Source organism: Microcaecilia unicolor, chromosome 5 (genome assembly GCF_901765095.1).
Source record: "Microcaecilia unicolor chromosome 5, aMicUni1.1, whole genome shotgun sequence".
Taxonomy (NCBI): Eukaryota; Metazoa; Chordata; class Amphibia; order Gymnophiona; family Siphonopidae; genus Microcaecilia; species Microcaecilia unicolor.
In genome coordinates this window covers 315,473,635-315,488,310 of record NC_044035.1, presented here as the reverse complement: position 1 = coordinate 315,488,310, position 14,676 = coordinate 315,473,635, and the positions used below count along the sequence as shown (strand labels likewise).

Sequence of the window (14,676 nt, the reverse complement as noted above, 5' to 3'; positions counted from 1 at the left end):
AAAATAGTCTTTCTATAAAACAGACAAAAGGAAAAAAAACGAGCTACGAGTATCTAAATATCTTAACTCATTTTAGAAATCAAATCAAATAGATGTTAACTGTTTCCGAAAAGAATCGTACTGAGTTGAGATATCTTAAATTTGTTGGCTTCAGTGGGGCCAGACTTTTAACAGCCTGGTCGGAATATAATTGTTACTGATTTTTCACCTTGAATAGATGGATACAAGAGGTAGTTGTTAGATGTCAGCTTAGAAGTACAGTTACTGTTAAGTAGATTATAAAGAAGACTGGAGCTTTAGTTATACAAAGATTTATAGACAAGGCAAGCATTTTATATTAAGGCACAAGTGACCACATGATGTAAATAAGTTGATGCTAATCAATGAATGAGTGGTTTCAAAAATGTATAAAATAGCTTGCAAGACCAGAAGCATGTCATTTCAGGCTACGGCACGCTTTGTGAACACGGCTCAGTTCGTTTGTAGCGACATCCCATAATAAACTGAGATCGTTTGCCTCTAATGGAATTTGTGTCCAGGAATTCCCGCATTTTCACACTACTACCTTTTTAAAAAGAAGAGGAAAGGAAAAAGGTTATTTTAGCTATTGCTCTGACCAAACATACAAGGCTTCAGAAGTGTGTTAACAGAACTCCGCGATACCCACAAAGCAGCAGACACCGACCGGTGCCTACGGGAATAAAACTCAGTGCCAGGGGCAGTCATCATCAGGCACCCAGAATCTGCGCTACAGAACTGCTTTGGACCTCAAAAATAGTGGCTTATGTGATAAATAAATTAATACATAGATGGCGAGACTAGCAAGAACAGAATGGAAAAACCATCACTAACCTGCGTGGTTCCCATCCCTTCCAGAATACTGCTCTCCCCATCCATCACTAAAGATTTTCACCCTTTGCCTTCACATACTAGGGCATCAGAGGAGCACCTTGGCAGCCTGCGGTGGTGCACACAATCTCCACAGTTCAGCCACAACCCATAGTTTAGAGAACGCTACTCCCAACTTTCGCTTAAATCCATCCATCTTCAATCCCTTTGGTGCCACTGCCCACACTGCCCCCCCCCCTACCCCTACCCCTACCCCCACCCCCGTCAAGAACAGAACATGCGCATTAGCAGTGACTGAATTACCGGAAGTTGCAATCGGTTTACACGCGGCGGCGTCCCGTGGTGGGGCTGCGCATGCGCAGAAGAGAATCATGCTTGTCTTTCTTCACCGTCTTCTGGCGGTTGTTGAGGGAATACAGTGTTTGCATAGAGGACTGTGTCGTTCAGAGGAGAAGTGCTGACCGGCTAGCACCGCTTTATCTCCGTATTAGTTTGATAAGCGCAGCAGCAGCTATCCACTTATCACTTATTCGGTGAACACAGCAGAGGTAGGACAGTTTAGCGGGGTCAGGGTCTGGCTGGTCCCACCACCCCTCTCCGACTCCTGGGTAAGTTGCAGCTTTATTGTTCCCCCGAATCGCATCTGGATCTTGTCAAGGTGAATTGCTTCCTTCTGTTTATTTGTGTTCCAGGTAGTTATTTATAGATTTTGCTCACACCGTTACAGTAGTAGCTCAAGGTGAGTTACATTCAGGTGCACTGGATATTTCTCTGTCCCAGGAGGGCTCACAATCTAATTTTGTACCTGAGACAATGGAGGGTTAAGTGACGATTGATTGATAGTAAATAGCACAGCTTGTTCTGTTGATCCTGATGATATATTTTTTTAGTGGTTTAACTCAGCAGGTCTGTGGTTCTTTTAAGGGTTATGGGTCTTTCTGCGTATCAGTAAAGAGAGAGCAGCTTCCCTGGGTTTAAGGGAAATGGGACTTGATATACTGCTTTTCTGAGGTTTTTGCAACTACATTCAAAGCGGTTTACATATATTCAGGTACTTATTTTGTACCGGGGCAATGGAGGGTTAAATGACTTACCCATGAGATTGTTTGCAATACTTGGAAACTGTAGGTTACGTGTTTAATTGTAAGGGTTTTGCTGAACAGTGGTATATCAAATCAAGTAAAATAAATTGCAAATCACAGCTCAGTAAAGAAATGGGGGTGGTTTCAAAGAACAAACAGCCTTAGTAAAGTTAGGCAGTAACAGTAAAAGTGTAGTTACACCAGTGCTAAGGCTAGTAATGGGTGAGCAATCCTGTGTGTGTGTTTAAAGTCCTTTTGTGTTGGTTCCAGAGTGTAACTTTCTAACAGACAGATGATCAAAACCCTGTGCTGTTCCAAACAGCGCTCTAAAAATAGCACTGGAACAGCATGGGGCATTATTAGACCTATGATCAGAGATAATTGCATGCAGATTTAAGCACACAGTTATCTCTGATCATGGGGTAGAAGTGTGGGAGAGTTGTGCCTGAGCATGCGCTCAGCAGAATCCTCCCGCACTCGTTTGACAGGTCTGGGCTGTCAAAAGGCCAAACCTGTCAAACACAGGGGCTGGAGGTCCATGGGACCACCAGGTCCCAACTACCCCTGCCCTGAGCAGCGGGGGCTGGAGGTCCGGCGGATGATCCCACCCCCCCCCCCCAGGTTCAGGGAGGGCTGGAGATCCGGTGGGTCTCTAGCTCCCCCCAACTCCCCCAGCAAAGGGTCCCTGGTGGCCTAGGGGGTGACCGCTGGACCTCCATTCCCCCCCCCCCCCAACGATCCCCCCCAGGTTCAGGGAGGGCTGGAGATCCAGTGGGTCTCCAGCCCCCCCTAGTCCCCCAGCAAGGGGTCCCTGGTGGTCCAGTCCCCCCTACCTTGTGCATTGGAGGAGGGAGGATAGCTTGTGACCAGCCTTGCCCAGTGTATCCTGGGATTCGCTGGGCAGGGCTATACACCATATAAGGGAGTGTATAGCCCCATCCAGCGCATCCCAGAATACACTGGGCAGGGCTGGGCGCCGTCATTTTGCGGCGTGGCAGTAAGAGGATGGAGGCAGGCTACCCTCCCTCCTCCAACATACAAGGTAGGGGGGGTAGGGGAAACTGGACCACCGGGGGGGGGGGGGGGGGGGATCGCCTTTTTTTTTGGGGGGGGGGGGTGTTGGTCACCCACTAGGCCACCAGGGACCTTTTGCTGGGGGAGTTAGGGGGGGCTGGAGACCCACCAGATCTCTAGCCCTCCCTGAACCTGGGGGGGGGGAGCGGAGGTCCACCGGACCTCCTGCCCCCTGTCGCTGGCAGGTATGCTGTTGGGGGGAATGGGGGCCTGCCAGCATGATGATAGATAAGGGCCAAATGGCCCATCCAGTCTGCCCATCCTCAGTAACCACTAACTCTGCCTTTTCCTAAGGGATGCCACGTGCCTGTTCCATGCTTTCTTAAATTCTGACACAGTGCATGTCTCAACGACCTTCACCTGGAGGCCATCCCACACATTCACCACTCTTTCAGTGAAAGAGAATTTTTGTGGATTTCTCCTGAGCCTATTTCCTCTTAACTTCATCATGTGGCCCCTTATTCCAGAGTTTTCCTTCATTTGAAAAAGGCTCACCTCCTGTACATTAATGCCACTGAGTTATTTAAATGTCTCTATCATATCCCCTCTCTTCCACTGTATACATGTTGAGGTTGGAATAAGGGGCCACAGGTGGGCAGGAGCAACTGGGGATCACTCCTGCCCTGACTACACCCCTAGACCACCAGGGATTTGTTTTATGACTGAGACCGCTTACCAATTTTGTAGCCGCCTTCTGGACTGACTCCATGCTGTTTATATCTTTCTGTAGGTGCAGTCTCCAGAAATGCAGTACTCTAAATGGGGCCATACAAGGGCACTATCACCTCCCTTTTTTTTTTCTGTTGGTCATTCCTCTCCTTATGCACACCGGCATCTGTCTGGCTTTAACCGTTGTTTTTTCATTAAAACACTGCATCTTCATCATACCCAACAGTCTGTAAATTCTTTAGTCACCCAAATAGTATGCAAGCCGGAATATATAATATATAATTAAATAATGAAATACCATATTTTACCTCCAAGCAAAATAGCTTTCACACACAAGGACTTCAGCTAATGAAAACAAACTAAAAGCCACAGTGCTTTTACAGAGGTTAACTTTGCGCCACGTTGGAGTGACAGCTGATGCCATATCTCCACAGAGAGGCTAATTCCTAAATCCCAAATTTACAGACTTACAATCCTGCAGAACTTTTGTATCAAAAGCATTTATTTGGAGCACTCTGTTTACCATATAAACTACAACGCAAGATCCACAGAAGCTCAGCTGAGATTGGGTGGCAGCACTGGTGGTGGGAGGTGGGGCTAGTGCTGGGCAGACTTCTACGGTCTGTGCCTTGAAAATGGCAGATTCAAATCAAGGTCAGGTATACACGTAAAGTAGCACATATGAGTTTATCTTGTTGGGCAGACTGAATGGACCGTACAGGTCTTTCTCTGTCGTCATCTACTATGATACTATGCGTTACTTGCAATTGCATTACACAGAAAAAAGAATGCAAAGCGTACCTCTCCCCCCCACCCGACTACCTTACAATTCCTGGTGAAATAGTGGTACATTCAGTGCAGGAGTGATCTCCAGTTGTTCTTGCCCATGTCCGCTCTACTGTCAAGATTGCCACCAGAGGTCATGGCAGCCATTTTGAGAGCAGAGCCAGCATGTTCAGAAGGGGTGTAGCCAAACACCCAATTTTCGGTGGGTCTGAGTGGGTGGGCACAAGAACCCCACCCCTGCCTGACATCTCCCTTCTCCTGCAAGTGTGCTGGGGTCTCTCAAATCCACACCCAGCCCTTTCGTAACTTTTAAATCTTTCAGTTCTTGCAGCGAGCGGTAACTCGTACTCACTGCTTCCCTCTGCCTATGCAGAAACAGAAAGTTGTGTCAAAGGAAAGGCTCAGGGCAGCAGCGAGTATGAGTTGCTGGTCACTGCCAGCCAAGAACTGAAAGATTTAAAAGGTATGGAGGAGTTGGGGGTGGAGTTGAGAGATCCCGGAATGCCGTCGGAGTTGGGGAAGGGAGGGAAAGATTCTGAGATTCTTCCATGTCAGAGATACACCACTGCTGAGTGGGCCTGTGCCCGCCGAGGCCCACCTGTGGCTATGCCACAGATGGGCAGGAGCAACTGGGGATCACTCCTGCCCTGACTACACCCCTAGACCACCAGGGATTGTAAGATTAGGCCTGAAGGGGGGCACCTACTAGTAGGCAGGGGGAGAGGCAACTACTGCTTGGAGGGGAGGAAAGGCGACAAACAGGATACAGCACAAATTTTTGGCTTGCAGTGAAAACACATGGTAAGTTTTGGCTGAAACCGAAACAATGACCAGAGCCTTTTAGCCAAAACCGAAACTGAGCAGAGAGAGGATTTGGGGCTGGTTTTCAGCATTGTAACCGAAACTGAAATTTGCTCGGCCTCTGGGGACAACATTAGGTGAGGGGTGAAGAAGCGAAGGGGGTCTCGGCCATTGGCTTATGTTTTTGGACTGGTTCCTAGATACAGTGAAAATTTTGTCAAGGCCTGGATTAACACAATAAATGATGGAAGATATAGACCTTTATGGTCCATCTAGTCTGCCCAGCAAGGCGGCCAGAGCCAGACCTGCTGCTCTGTGCAAGTTATATTCATTCATGCTTAAAACACTGGTTGGCAATTTGCCGTAATGTCAGCCATCTATAGGCAATTAAATATGATGCAATCTTGGGACAATATATGTTATAGATATTTTTAGCAATACTTTTTAACTATTCCAACCTTAAGATATCTTCTCCCCCTTGAGATGCACAGCACTCACTTGTAACATATAATGATAAAGTGATATACAGTATGCAGACTTAATTTTCATCTGTGGGACACATACTGTATTTATTTTATTTATTAGGATTTATTTACCACCTTTTTGAAGGAATTCACTCAAGGCAGTGTACAGCAAGAACAACTCAAACATAATCTATAGACAATTACAGCAATAAAAATATTCAAACAATAATACAAAGTGTGGCATAGCATGCTACATTACAATGTCAATACAATACACAATAAAACATTTTAATAGGCATATAATATAAGCAAAGATGGAACGTATAGATAAGATAGAGTAACAGGAGTAAGAAAATAAGGGACTAATTTAAAGAAAGTTGCACATGAGGTCAGAAAGGTGCTTGAACATTATCTTAGCTAGGGTAGAAGTGGATAAACATATCCTGCTATAGTATGTGCAGCTAGTGTCATTCCTTGTGTGTGACTAGCAAGTTAGTTATTTCTTCAATTAAAGGCCTGGTTGAAGAGCCAAGCTTTCACGTGCTTCCTGAAGTAGAGATAGTCTTGTGTTAAGCGGAGCCTTTCAGGGAGTGCATTCCAGAGTGTGGGGGCTACTCAGGAGAAGGCTCGCTTGCTGGTATCACATCGTGATAGTCCTTGAGAGGACCTTAGTTGTCCTGGGAGGTGTGTAGAGGATCATCCTATTCTTCAGGTACTCGGGGCCATTTCTTTTAAGGGCCTTGAAGATTTGTATTTATTTATTTATTTGCTGCATTTGTATCCCACATTTTCCCACCTATTTGCAGGCTCAATGTGGCTTACATTTTGTTGCAATAGCAATCACATTAACGGAATAAGAAGTTACAAAGTATATTGCAAGTAAGGTGCATAAGAAAATCAGGTAAAAACTAGAAGTTGATAAATAGATAATTCATAACATAAATGAGAGTAGGACAAGGTATAATGATCAATAATGAGAATGCGATTAAAGTAATCAAATTGGGAGAGTACAATAAAGATAGTTCTGGTGTAGTCTAGGAGCTAATTCGTTATGGAGGATCCTTTTTATAAGTCTCTTTAAACAAGTTTGTCTTCAGTAGTTTCTGGAAGGTTGTCAAATCGTGTGTTGTTTTTATGGTAGTTGGTAGTTCATTCCATAGTTGCATGCAGATATAAGAAGCTAGATGCATGTATAGATTTGTATTTAAGTCCTCTGCAGTTGGGATAATGCAAGTTTAAGAAGGTACGTGATGAACTTTTGTTATTTCTTGCTGGTAGGTCTATTAAGACAGACACGTAAGATGGGGCCTCTCCATAAATGATTTTATGAACCAAGGTGCAAATTTTGAATGCAATTCGATCTTTTAATGGGAGCCAGTGTAATTTTTCTCTAAGGGGTTTGGCGCTTTCATATTTCGCTTTACCAAACATAAGTCTGGCTACGGTGTTTTGGGCAGTCTGGAGTTTCTTAGTGGTTTGTGCTTTGCATCCTGCATAGATGGAATTACAATAGTCCAAATGGCTCAATACCAATGATTGCACCAGTTTGCGGAATGTCTCCCTTGGGAAGAAAGGTTTCACTCTTCTAAGTTTCCATATTGCATGGAACATCTTTTTTATGACATTTTTCACGTGGCTATCTAGGGTAAGATTTCGGTCAGTTGTAACACCCAGGAGTTTCAAGGTGTCCGTAACAGGCAGAATATGATTTGGTATATTTATATTGGTGTAATTGGTTTTATTGTACTGTGATGATAAGATAAGACATTGCGTCTTTTCTGCGTTGAGTTTTAGCTGGAATGCATCTGCCCATGAGTTCATTATTTGGAAGCTCAGATTGATTTTATCTGCAATTTCTGATGTCATTTTTAAACGAAATATATATCGTTACATCATTTATTTATTTTTATTTATTAAATAAATAAATAAATAAATAAAATAAGTCATTTTTACATCATCAGCATAACATATGGGTTCAGGCCATGGTTGGAAAGTGATCTGGCCAGTGGTAACATCATTAGTTAAAAAGAATCGGTGAAAGCGGTGATCCCTGAGGTACACCACATTCTGGTTTCCATGGTGATGAAATGATCGATTCAGATATCACCCGGTATGTTCTTACCATTAGGAAATTATGAAACCAATTTAGTACATTTCCTCGAATTCCAAAATATTGTAGAATGTTTAATAGAATACCATGGTTAACTATGTCGAACACGCTAGACATATCGAATTGTAAGAGAAGAACATTGTTACCAGTTGCAATAATTTGTTTGAACTTGATCAGAAGTGTTATAAGGACTGTTTCAGTACTATAATTAGCGCGGAATCCAGATTGAGATGCATGTAACACTGAGAAATTATTTACGTAGTCGGTAAGTTGTTTGGTTACCAGTGAAGTTTTTGTAAAAATGGCATGATGTGGTTACGTCGCTTGCAACCTTCTATGAGTCTTGCTGCAGCATTCTGAATCAACTGGATCTGGTGCAGGCCTTTTGTAGTCAGACCATTGTAGAGTGCATTACAGTAATCCAGTCTTGATGTTATCATGGTGTGCACAACTGGGATGAGAGTTACCTTCTTGATGTAAGGAAGAGGGGTAGCATAGCTGTCACAGGTAGTAGAAGCAGCTTTTGAAGGTTGCTTGGATTTGGGGAGTCAGAGTAAGTGTTGAATCTAACTGTATTCCAAGTATCCTGACTTGTGATTTGAGGGGGAGTTCATACTTCACAAAAGAGATTTTGATGTCAGGCGTGTATCCATTTGTGTTAGGGACCAAGAGAAACTCGGTTTTACTTGGGTTCAGGCAGAGTTTGTTGTGTTTAGCCCATTCTTGAATTGATGTTATACACATTAGCAGGAAAACTGCTGGTTTATTTATTTGGATTTAGCTCATACCTTTTAAATTTTTTTTAGTAGTAGCTCAAAGTGAGTTATATTCAGGTACACACTATGGAAATTCCTAGCTGGAAGCACAAGAGGGAATCCAAAATACACTCAAACAAGAGGGAATTCCTAGCTACCAGGCTGTCTGAAAAAGAGTAAAACTGAAGGCCTGCAATGAGCAAGGTATAATAACCTGAGACAAAAAGCAGAAAGGCCTAGGGGATGGGGACAGTGAATAAATTCTGAAGGACTGACCAAATCAGCTGTCACGTCAGTTGTCCTGTTCTAGGCAGTAGTGGGATGTGAATGTGTGGTTTGATAACCACAGTGCAGAACTAGAAATCTCCTCCGTAGAAGTCTGTTTGGCATTGGCCTTCCCAAATACTGTAGTTGCCAAATCTACATCTGTCTGGTTTTTTTGCCATTTGCAGGACTCGGATCGTAGAAGACCGTCCGTCATTTGATCTTTAGTATTTTGCTCCATAGTATTTTTATCCAGTCATTAGATAGACTTATTTTCCTCTGACTTTCCAAGTTAGGAGAGAGCAAGAATGCAGAGGTTTATAAAGAAGTTTGTAGTTATGCATACACCTCTTTCTGCTAGCATGGTGCACACCTCTGTATAAAAGTCACAGTATAAATAGGAATGAAATAAGCACGTTTTTGAGAACTTATATAGATAGCCCTGTTATAAAATTAGCCACAAAGTGCACTTTATATATGCACCTCTTTCAAATATTTCAATAGATGCTTTTGTCACATATATTCATTACCTGAGGGCTAGGTTGACAACCATTGGTGTAAAAGTAGGTGCTAGGTTGCTGTGTGCCTTCTTTTCATGCATGTATACCCCACACAGTTTTATAAATAAAACGTACTTTACAGGTGCGAAATGCTTTGTAAAATTCCCTCGGGGCCTTGTACTAAGCCGCGTTAAAGCTCTTAATGCACAGTGTACCATACAATAACTGCTAGCGCACAACTATGTTAAGAGGCTTTGAGGTATTTTTGTAGTTACCGTGTGGTACACTGCGCATTAAGGGCTAGATTCTATGGCGCTGAAAAAAGCACTATTCTATAAGCTGCGCTTAAAGTTAGTTACAGTTTATCGAATAGCGCTTGCACCTGGGAATCGCACCTAAGTTTAAGCACGGCCATTTGCACCAACTGGGGCGTATCCCCGTTATTCTATAATAATGTGCGTTAATTTTAGGAATGCCCCGTTACACCCATGACCCTTCCATTTCTGTGCTCCCTTTTTCAGATCAGGCGTAAATTTTAGGCATTTTAATGCCAAATCTAATTAGTGCCAATAATTGCTTGTTTAGCCAATTGTTGCTAATTAACTTATTATTCAATTAAATTGTACACACAGTTTTTGGCTACTTTTGTAGAATTAGGTGCTAAGTGCCTTTTGTGTTAGGGTGTGTGTCATGGGCAGAGAACGGGCATGGAAGGCATTTTGGAGTTAGCACAGGACCACTTACTGCTTCCTAAACAGGAGGTGCTAAGTGCTTCCACGCTAACTCCAAATGCAGTAACTGCAAATGCAGGGAACACCCCCAATATTTGCCACGTAAATTTGCAGCTACTGCATGGAAACTGTCTGCATTAAGGCATGGTAACTGCAGATTTTACCACAGTTTAGTAAAAGGGCCCCTTTATGTCCTCAGTTTCTTGCGGTATCCATTTATTAGGCTGCATTAAAATAGATTTATTTTGCTGGTTCATTTGGTTAAAAAAATTGAAGTCTGAGTTCAGTATGATATTGGTCTAGTATGGTGAATCAATCACTCATAGATATTGTACATGTGGCAATTCTTATCAGTCTGACTCAGAAATCTTAAATTAGAGTCTGATAAGCCTATTTAGTTAATCAGGGTAGTGCAAGAACAACAGTTTAGATAGTGATGCCCTTTGTACTTCTGACTGGACTTGAAATGTAAGCTAAACTGCAATAGCTCATAACTCTGGGAATGTACAAAAATAGCTATAGCAGACCTTGGCAAATTTTTGTTTAGGTGCCAGCTGAAAAACATAGGGAAGAGGCCTCAGATTCAGGCTTTTAACCCTCTCCCTACCCTCATGGTTGTTTCTGCTGTGGTTGGGGGAGAGGGGGAAGGGATCTCTCTCTTCTGAGATCTGCTATAGCTCCTTTAGGACCTGATTTGCTGATAAGGCTGTTTGCTTAGTAAAACGCACTCCTGCATGCCATTGGTAAAAATACACAGCCAGCGGCACCCTCCTCCCCCCCTCCCCCGTCACCCAGTCTTGCTCTCTTTCTCTCTTTTTTTTTTTTTTTTTTTTTTTTTATTCCCCAGCACCCTCTCATTCACTCTTGGTCTCTCCCCACCTTGTCATCACATCTTTTCTCTTTTAGCCCATTCCTCTCTACCAGTCTCTAGCTAATCCCACTATCTTCCTCCTCTCTTCAATAGACCACCACTTCAGCCCCTACTCTCCTACCTCAAATAGCCTATGCCTTCCAACAAGACAGTTGCCCTGCCCCCCCCCCCCCCCCACAGTGTTTGCCCCAACAAGCTGGCTAGCCCACCCACCTACCTGACCCCTATCCCCACTCCAGCCTCTATCCCTGTAAGACAGTCAACCTCCTGCCCCATCTCTACTGAAAGCCAGACAGCCCCTTGCAGCCTGTACCCCAGTGAGCAAGTCAACTCACCTGGTCCCCTTAAGCTAGTAAGCCTCCCTCCATCCCTCAACCAGTCATCAAAACTACTCACCCTGCTGTCTGTAGCACCTGAAGCAGGAGCTTTTTTTTCTTCCTGCACTGTGTGGATCCTTGGGAGTCTTAGTCACGTTCTGCACTGTGTGTTTGCATGGGTATCAGATTTTCAAGTCTCATGAGACGAGCATGAGAGTTCCTCTATGGTGGGGCTCAGACTCGCCCAAAGTCACGTAGTGCAGGGGAAAGAAGTTCATGCTTTATTTGCTTAACATAAGAGTAGCTATACTGGGTCAGACCAATGATCCATCTAGCCCAGTATCCTGATTTCCAAACAGTGGCCAAGCCAAAACCCAATTAGCATCAACATTCCATGCTACCAATCCTGGGGCAAGCAGTTGCTTCCCCATTTCGGTCTCAATAGCAGACTATGGACTTTACCTCCAGGAGTTTGTCCAAACCTTTTTAAACTATTCATTGAGTGAAAAAATATTTCCTCCTATTTGTTTTAAAAGTATTTCCATGTAATTTCTCAAGTGTCCCCTAGTCTTTGTACTTTTGGAACGAGTAAAATATTGATTTACTTCTACTTGTAAAACATCACTCAGGATTTTGTAGACCTCAACCATATCTCCATCTCATCCATCTCTTTTCCAAGCAACAGAGGCTGTGGCATGATGCAAAAGGACCATAGAGTCCCTAGTTGCCTTGGTGAGCTGGTGCTGGAATTTGTTGAGACCTGACCTATACCACTAAATGTATGGCACAAGCACTTGTTTACCTTGCTCTGTGAAACAAAGTGACTTCAAACTAGCTTAGCTAGTCACCCAGGAGTGGGGCTCGTGAGCTGATGCCTGATTTTGTGGATCATGGAGTTCATGCATCCACTGGTGCCGGGGGGGGGGGGGGGGCCCATCTGCAAACGTGATAGAGGTATTGTATGGTACATCTGATGGTACTAACATTTACGACAGAGAGAACTGCTTATGCAATAAACTCAATTGATATTCAGGTTTTGGCTTTGCAGTCTCTTTCTGTTCACTCAGGGTTACTGATTTAAAGACAGTCTGAAGTATGTTTAAGGGAGATAAATCTGTAATATTGTCAACTTGTGGGAACATTTTATTTCCATATGTAAGATGGCTTTTATAAAATGATTCCAGGGTTATTTGCGTAAAAGTGCAATGTGTACTTTTATGGGATGTGCATTTGTGTGAGCTCTAGGTACAGTTTGGTTGTGGGGGGGGGGGGGGGGGGTAGATTCTTGATTTGCATGCAAACTTTATAAAATACATGTGTACTTTATAAGCTGACATTTTACATCTACTCTCGAGTTGGCATAAATGATCCACGGCGTCATTCTAGGCACACTTTACCCCTAGTCTTTTATAAAGACACATAAGTGCCTGTATCTTTAAAAGAGAGGATAAAAATGGGCACTCACTCGCCAAACCTAAGCAACCTCTTTTGTCATTTGGAGGGTAATTGCATCATTTGACAACCTTTACAGAATTGTGATACTTTGCTATCCTGAACTGAGCTGAAATTGGTGAAGCTTTTGTAAACTTGAGCCAGTCTTCGAACTGCACAATCTTTCGCACAGATTCCACTCTGATGAGGGATCGCATGTATTGTACAGCTACGTTATGGGGCTATCAATTCTCCCTCAGCAGCAAGATGCAGTTCTGTTCAGACACAAGCTACACTTCAAGCATTGACCCCAAACCTACAGTAATGCCTCAAGTGCTACATTGTCATTTCTGGCCTCTTCCCTAGTACTAAGAAATGCAAACAGAATTTCTGGCTTGTTGTAACACACACGTCATCAGTGTCTGCTATTTACTGAATACGTTTCCAGTCTTTGGACTTGATTCAGCTTAGATTTATTACTATTGTGTATGAGGAAGGTCTGTGGAAAATGGAGCCTTTATATCTAGTCTGTAAGGTCAGCTGGGCACTACTGGCAAAATAAACTCAACCAAAAACAGCTGCTTTTGTTTAGAACAGATGTGGAAAACCCTTTTACATAGGGACACATTAGTAGAGCACCTGTATGGAGCCAAGGTCTCCTCTGCACTTCGGATGAGTAGCCAATTTTTGTGTGTGTGTAACACTGGAAAGTCTGAATAAGAACAGGGTCATTTGTTTACTCTTTCCAAAAATACTAGGACTAGGGGGCATGCAATGAAGCTACAAAGCAGTAAATTTAAAATGAATCGGAGAAAATATTTCTTCACTCAACGTGTAATTAAACTCTGGAATTTGTTGCCAGAGAATGTGGTAAAAGCGGTAGCTTAGTGGGGTTTTAAAAAAGGTTTAGATGGCTTTCTAAAGGAAACGTCCATAGATCATTTTTAAAATGACTTGGGGAAAATCAATTGCTTATTTCTGAGATAAGCAGCATAAAATGTATTGAACTTTTTGGGGATCTTGCTAGGTATTTGTGACTTGGATTGGCCACTGTTGGAAACAGGATGCTGGGTTTGATGAACCTTTGGTCTGTCCCAGTGTGGCAATACTTACGTACTTATGGTCTGGGATGATCTTACATGATATTAAGCTGGCTAAATGAGAGGTGATGCTTGGGTGCAGGAAAAGAAGATGAGGTGTTTTGGTTCTGAAAGTGGCGCCTTTATAAGGATATAAACAAGACTGAGTCAGTTCAGAGACCAGTTAATAATGGTCAACAGTCTTTATCATATAAGCATATGGGAGCAAACGTAAAGATCTAAAATGTGACCCAAGACTCTCTCCCTTGCAACTGCACTGTAACATCTACTTTTACAGATTATCAATACTGATAGGTTTTTGATACCTATTAAACATAAGACCTTGTTTACTAATGCATGTTTACAAGTTTATTGCATAGTTTGTAAATAGGCCCCATTGAGGATAGCGAGGCTTGCATTATTTGGTGTGCATTAAATTATATTCCTTGTCATCTATACCAGTCCAGACTAATGGGTTGTGTCCATCTACCAGCGGAAGGAGACAGAGACAATAGTTCCAAGTAAACCGCCCCTTAAGGGTATCGTGCAGCCTGGAATGTTCAGTATTTTCTCTGTCTCCTAGCGGATGGTGGACGGATCGTGCAGCTGCTCTGGATTGCTGGCTGGTAGCTCCTGTCCCAGATTCTTCTGGTGACAGTGGAGCCAGGGGTGTGCTGGTAGCTGTGTTGGGGCTAGTTTTAGATGATACTCAGTGGTCCTGAGTTCCTCATCTACCAACTAGGGTGATATCCAGTGACCCTGGTTCCCTCCCCTGGCTGTCTTTCTAGCAGGGTGATGGTTGATTGTGGCATGGAGTAACTTGTCTCCCCTGTGGGGTTCTTCTCTTCTGTGGTGGTAGGTATATCTGAATTTCTGCCTCTAAGGCAAGCCTT

The 14,676-nt window shown here is 43.3% G+C and overlaps 1 protein-coding gene across 2 annotated transcripts in view; it reads left to right on the top strand.

Moving 5' to 3' along the window:
- The first annotated feature begins 1,208 nt into the window (after positions 1-1,208).
- Positions 1,209-14,676, top strand: part of C5H19orf12 (chromosome 5 C19orf12 homolog) — a 33,828-nt gene continuing 20,360 nt past the window's right edge. Inside the window, exon 1 of one of the 2 annotated variants that reach the window (XM_030204394.1) lies at positions 1,209-1,457. The gene's annotated coding sequence lies outside the window, so the exon portion shown is untranslated. Of the gene's footprint in view, positions 1,508-14,676 lie in introns of both variants that reach the window. The other variant, XM_030204395.1, reaches the window with a different exon arrangement.